Raw genomic sequence first — 6,327 nt, 5'->3', positions numbered from 1 at the left:
TCTTCTCTTCTAACCTTGCGCATGATATTTACTTATCTAGTCGAGATCTAACGAATACAGACCCCAAACCCGTGCTCCTAACTGCTCTGCCTCGCTGCTCTCATATGTATTGTGAATGTGTTCGGGCAACTTTGTAGCCAACCAGAAAGGCTCGCGACTCCGTCAACTTAAAGATTAAAAAACTCACAGAATGGACCCATACACGTTTTTCCGGTCCGTTCTCTCTTATGAAAGAGTCTCTCCTCCTACGCCCACTCTAGATTCACCTATCTCCGTACCGATCCGTTGATCACCGCCAGATTAGTGGCTGAAGTAGAAATGCCTGCCTCACATTGTAACAATGGACGTCCGCGAATCTTAACCAGTGCAAAGACACAGCGACCCATTGTGCGAGCGGAGCTAGTAGTGTACAGAAGAGAATCTGTTGACAGGTAGCCGGGTGGTACAAGCGCGCTTAGGAAGAACACGTGTAACCTCCGCGTGCGTTAGGAGAAAGTGCCCTCCTCTTAAGATCGGGTGAAAATGCCCAGTCTGAAGCGTCATGCTCTCTGGTTGCCGTGCGTGTGCAAATAGAGAACTCCTACCCCGTATAGGCAAGTGAGGAATCCAAGCCAGCCCCGCGTTAGACATTCTGATTGTCCGCCTCGAGAAGTAGAATAACTAAAATGGGACTTCGAGCATTCGCTTAGTTCGGAGAAGGTGAATAATATACTGCTCCGCGAAAGCCCGGTTGCCCGCATTGGTGTCAGGGAGAGAGTACGTCCCAAGTGATCAAAAGTGCCTTAAGAACCGATGAGTTAGGAAAAAACCAGAGTTTGACGGCGCAGCTCGGCGCGAAAACTACGCGAAGAAGAAGCCAATCTGCCCCACTCCCGCTTCCAAAATGAACCACGAGGCGGTCTGGAGATGCGACCACCTTAACCACTGTGACATGCCTTGGAAGCCGTGCTCCACCGCCAAATCCATTCTTACCTACGCATCAAAAACCATAATGCGGTATAGTGACGATTGCTTGATGTCTGCAGCTTCGAGAACCCTGTTCATTTTTAACACCCCGGTAGTTCATCTACAGTAATCACACACTAATGGTGCCATGTAATCATCCAATTAATTTGCTAAACCTCACTTTGATCCAAACCGAGTTAAAATTCAAAATTTAAAGTAAAGTGAAAATAATATTTCTTCAAACAGTAAAACAAAAATGTTAGTAATGTTGCAAATAATCACTTAGTATTTTTAGGGAGAAAGAAACATTTAATAAAAATAACTAAATGCCCTAAAACCATTAAAACAGGGGACAAAACAATATTTTTATTGCTTTTTAAATTGTATAAAATTACAAACTATTTTATTTTAAGACCAATCTATTTGTGGCAATGTATAATTTTGCAATATGAATCATGAGACAAGATTTCTATTTTACTAAGCTCATTTGCAATTAAATTTAAAAGCCAAACAACAGCTAACTAATTAATAAAAAGGATAAAAGGAAAATGTCACTATGCACTTATGGCCCAGTGCTACAGTAGCACAACCAGCCCATCTAGGGCCTTTTCCCCTACCTCATGTACAGAGAGACAAAAAGCTCCCCGTGTCAACCATCCACGGCCGCCGTGGCGTGATGCTTGACGTGTGGCGCTACAGGAGCTCACCTGGGAGAGGATAAGACCGAGCCCAACCCCCGGGACAAACCCTAATCCCCATTCTCTCCCTCTTCCACACCCTCGTTCGATTTGGAGCTCGCCCGAGCTCGCACTCGTCGTGGCCGTCCTTGTAGCCGCGGCCACCGTGCGCTTCGTCGCCTGAGAAGACATCCAGGAGAACCGTCACGGCCCACTTTGTCCACCTCGAGCATCGAATCGAGCAGAGCCGTCCCTTGCGCTCGCCATCGATGACATCTTCGCCGCGTACATCGTCGTCGTCCGTCGTCGATTGCCGCCGCTCCGGTCCACCTCCGGCCTCCCCGGCCATGCCCCCGAGTGATTGTACCGCAGGTTGTAGCTTCTCCTCCACTATCTCCTATGCATTATCTTGTAGCCCTCTCACCTGTGTCCCTCGAATTTATGCCATGGATAACATGTGATCAAACCCCATTCCCATCGTGGCTCGAAGCTCCATGTGCCCATGAGAACCAGAAGATTACCGCTCACGGCGCGATGAAGCCTCCTCCGTCGTCAAACCAGAACTCCTATATCTCGGACTGACATGCCCCGTCGTCGCAGTGTTCCGGGTACTTGAAAACGCACTGCGACTGCCGCGTGGGGTAGGTGACCTATCTGCGCGTGTGCAGCGTGTCAAAACGCGCCCGCCACACTCGGACCTCTAGTGTCTGGAATTGGCCAGTCCATGTGCCTGTTGGCGCCACTGCTGACGCCTCCGCTCTCCAATATGTCTGCCCGAGTCTTGTTTCCAATCCCAATGCCTCTCCTACACGAATATCCACCAGCCCGGTCGCCTCCTGCGTGCTTGCCTCATGGTGCTCTCCTGGCGCCTCTACTGCTGGCTTACCTGCTCTGTGTTTCATAACGATGACTATGCTCTCTTGTCATGTTATATGTTTGTCTTAGTATAGCGTCTCGCCTCGTCTTACCTTCTGCATAGTCTCCAGCTTTTGATAATCTCATCTAACGCTCGAACTAGTCCGTTATGTGCCGGATACTGAATGACTGCGTTGCTCCGGCACAATGCCTCTGCACATACGAATTGGAGAGACAGTCTGTCTCGTGGTGCGATACGTAGGCGCTATCCGAGTAACTGAAACAGCTTGCCCTCTGCTGAACTAGCGATAGGCATGACATGCAACGGCAGTTTAGACGGCTATGCTACTGCGCCCAGCTACCTGAGTCCGCCAGAACCTCTTCAAAATGCTTATTTAGGACTAATCATAACCTAGTCGTTTTAGCAGTAATAAATATCAATATGACACAAGATCAATATCTTTCCTTACCAAACAGGTGAGTGTTTCAATTCGTATACATATATACTCGACCGTACTTCCATGTTGATCCCTATGAATTATATATAAGTCAAGTCTTTGCCGAAATTATTCATAGTATATGATAAAATCTATGCAGTTTTAGTTGCATGTGTCATGGCGTAGGTTGCACCACCTCCATTCCTCTCGGCTCAAGCATGTTCTATCAATGTCCGTTGAGCCAGAGTCCCTAAGATGAATCGTCTGTTTCAACCTCTCCATAATATATAATCGAAAGTTCCACACTATGCTCAGCGTAGAACTCTACGGATATAACATCTCTCTATAGACAGTACATATTATAAAAATTCGTATAATCAATTAGATACCAAACTTAATAATCTCAGTACAACGTTTGTTACTGATTACTACCTCTGTGATATCTAGATTAAATATGTATGTATTATTACTCTGTCTGGGTCCACGAACGACGGCAGAAGTCTGAGAAGTACATATTCATACATCCATACACACATATGCTTCGCTCGGCGCCAACGTTCCCAAATTGAGACCTCAGAATCTCGATACTACGCAACCACGCCGAACAATTTCACACTCTTCAGTACTATCGACGTTCATGTGTCACGTACAATGTTACCGCGCACACCTCTCCTGTGATTCAAGCTCGCTAGTTCAATGTTCATCCTCCTCGATATCCCATTTAGCATTCTTGCTATCAGTTTGATGACCTCTATTCTGTAAAGTGGTTGTGGCAGGAACAAGGAAATGATTTCTGTGGATACTACATCTGCGAGTCCATCCGCCACCACGAGCCTGTACAGTGAACCCGCGGTACAGCTAGCTGGTCTGTCACTTACTAGGTACATTCCCTAGCACCGCCGAACAATATATGTATATGCCATGATGTATATGACCTTTGTATATTAAGCAAATAGTCTCTCATGTTGATATTTTAGGAGCCCAATCTCAGTTTGTGTTTGAGTTTTAATTCTAATTTGCAGTTCTCCTACTATCATTGCGTATCTGACCACCCTGCTCCATCTTTTCCGGAAGCGAGGATGGACATACCCCAGCACCAGCTCGGCATCGCGAAGCCAAGATGATCTAAGGCCGTGGGCCGACGCCCACTCGATTGTTGCGAGCCGACAGTCTTACGATCCCGTGAAGACCGGAGAAATTCCTATGGTGACCCCTTGAAGTACCGTGGATCCCTCCTTTCTTGCAAAGCAACCAGGCAAGGCCCCCCTTGATCTTCACCATAGTATTATATATTCTTACCTATAAGATGTATATATTATTCTGCTGCTTACTTGACTTTATATCTGTAAGACTCTAGAGTAGGTATGTTTGTCAGAATAGACATTAGTTTATTGTCGTTAGAATCTCTGAGTTGTTAATCCGACCAATTCCTCGTGTGTGCGAATAGAGCTTAGATCATTGGTGCTCGATATATCACCATGTTCCTGCGTTCTGTTGTTGACCATACTACTTGTTCATCTGCACTGACTCATTTCTTTATAATATTGCCTTCGTATGCGTCTTGCTAAGCTAGCCAGGTGTCGTAATGTCCTCTGCGATGCTTATATACGTTTATATGTATACGATATCGCTAAGATGCGCCCTACTCGATCCTAAGCACGTGATCTAGTCTCAGAGAGGACACTTCTCTTCGCTATTCATTTATAGCCGCTAACATCAACTATATAATCGGCATAGCACTCTACAATAATGTGACCGCCCCAAAAGCTCTCTCTCCAACCCCCCCACCCGGTTCAAAAAAAAAACAAAATAACTACTTACTACATAACCAACAAAGCAAATATAACATTGGCTATACATGTGACGAGCGACTAAAGACGGGGTTGCGGATGCCTACCTCTCGGTCACGGTTGGTGCCACAACCCGGGGTAACCCCACTACGAAGGTCTCCTGTAGATTCAGCGAGGCTCATTATACGCAGCTGATGAAACGCCCTCTGAGTGACATCCTTTCTGCCCGACGGCCCTCTGGCGTGGATCATGTGTTCTGGTGCAGTGTGACCGGACTAAAGGAAGGGAGCGACGCGGTGATTCAGGTACCGAGCACTTGAGAAGTCCCCCGAGGGAGGTGGGCGCGGCTTACCGGAACCGGAGGTACATACATGGGAGGTCCTTAGGGCACCAGTTCGACTATAGGCCCTTTAGCTACTACCTCAAGATGTGGAGACCACCTCCTATGATCAAGACACTACGAACTTACAGACGAGGAATCTGGGCCATTCTGAAGTCGTGAAGTTAGTCTGCCGAGAGCGGCGGGCCGCCACACCACTCCCTCGAGCCGCTAGCGGCACCTCCATTCCTCTATTGGACGCGCCTCCTTCTGCTCCACGACGTACTCCTTCGCTGGCCTAATTAAGTTTTATGCGCGTGACAACCTCACCTAGAAAGTGCTTAATGATACGGGGAGCACAGAAACGCCATAATTTCCACGCGGTATCAGCCGTCACGCGTATTTAGCTGATATCACGATTGCATTCCGCACATCTGGCGCGCCTGCTGCCCGGCGATAGCTCCTGCCGGAATCGTGAGCGGGTACGCGTCCGGCACTCATGGGCGGCGTGTATCTGCGACCAAATCCCAATAGCCCTTCCGATGAGAGCTAACGCCACACATTGTCCGCGTTTAGCTCTCAACCACAGGTGTCCGCATGAGTGTATTAGGCCTAATAAGTGGTCCTGTTCTCCTCTTACTCTTCGTGAATCTCGCAGTACGCAGCATCACAAGGTTCTCCCCTTCTCTCATGAGTGGAGATGCGTTTAGTCTACCAATGTAATTTCTATGCGGCGAATGGGGCGCGTAGTTAGACGACGCGTGGCATGCGAGACTTGTGTGGTAGGGATTTTACCCGCGTGCGACTGATCCAGCTCTTCTATGTCTCTTGTCCTAGGTAGATGAACAGAGTATCTTGAACTCGTTACTGTTTGATCTCTGAATTCCTATAATGAGTGATACCTGGGCATTTCTGTGATCGCGAACGTCTCTTCGAAAGTTATATGCATGTGTTCCGGCGCGTAATGAGAGGCCTAGTACAAATCGATGCAGTTTGGTTCCTACTAGTGTTGATGTTGCAATGGAGAAGTGCTTAGCTTTGGGTTCAATCTTGCGGTGTCCTTTCCCAGTGACAGTAGGGGCAGCAAGGCTGTATTGTTGCCATCGAGGATAACAAGATGGGGTTTATATCATATTGCATGAGTTTATCCCTCTACATCATGTCATCTTGCTTAAAGCGTTACTCTGTTCTCTTGAACTTAATACTCTAGATGCATGCTAGATAGCGGTCGATGTGTGGAGTAATAGTAGTAGATGCAGGCAGGAGTCGGTCTACTTGTCTTCGGACGTGATGCCTATATACAT

This window comes from Triticum urartu, chromosome 1 (genome assembly GCF_003073215.2).
Source record: "Triticum urartu cultivar G1812 chromosome 1, Tu2.1, whole genome shotgun sequence".
Lineage (NCBI taxonomy): Eukaryota > Viridiplantae > Streptophyta > Magnoliopsida > Poales > Poaceae > Triticum > Triticum urartu.
Note: the sequence above shows the minus strand (reverse complement) of the source record.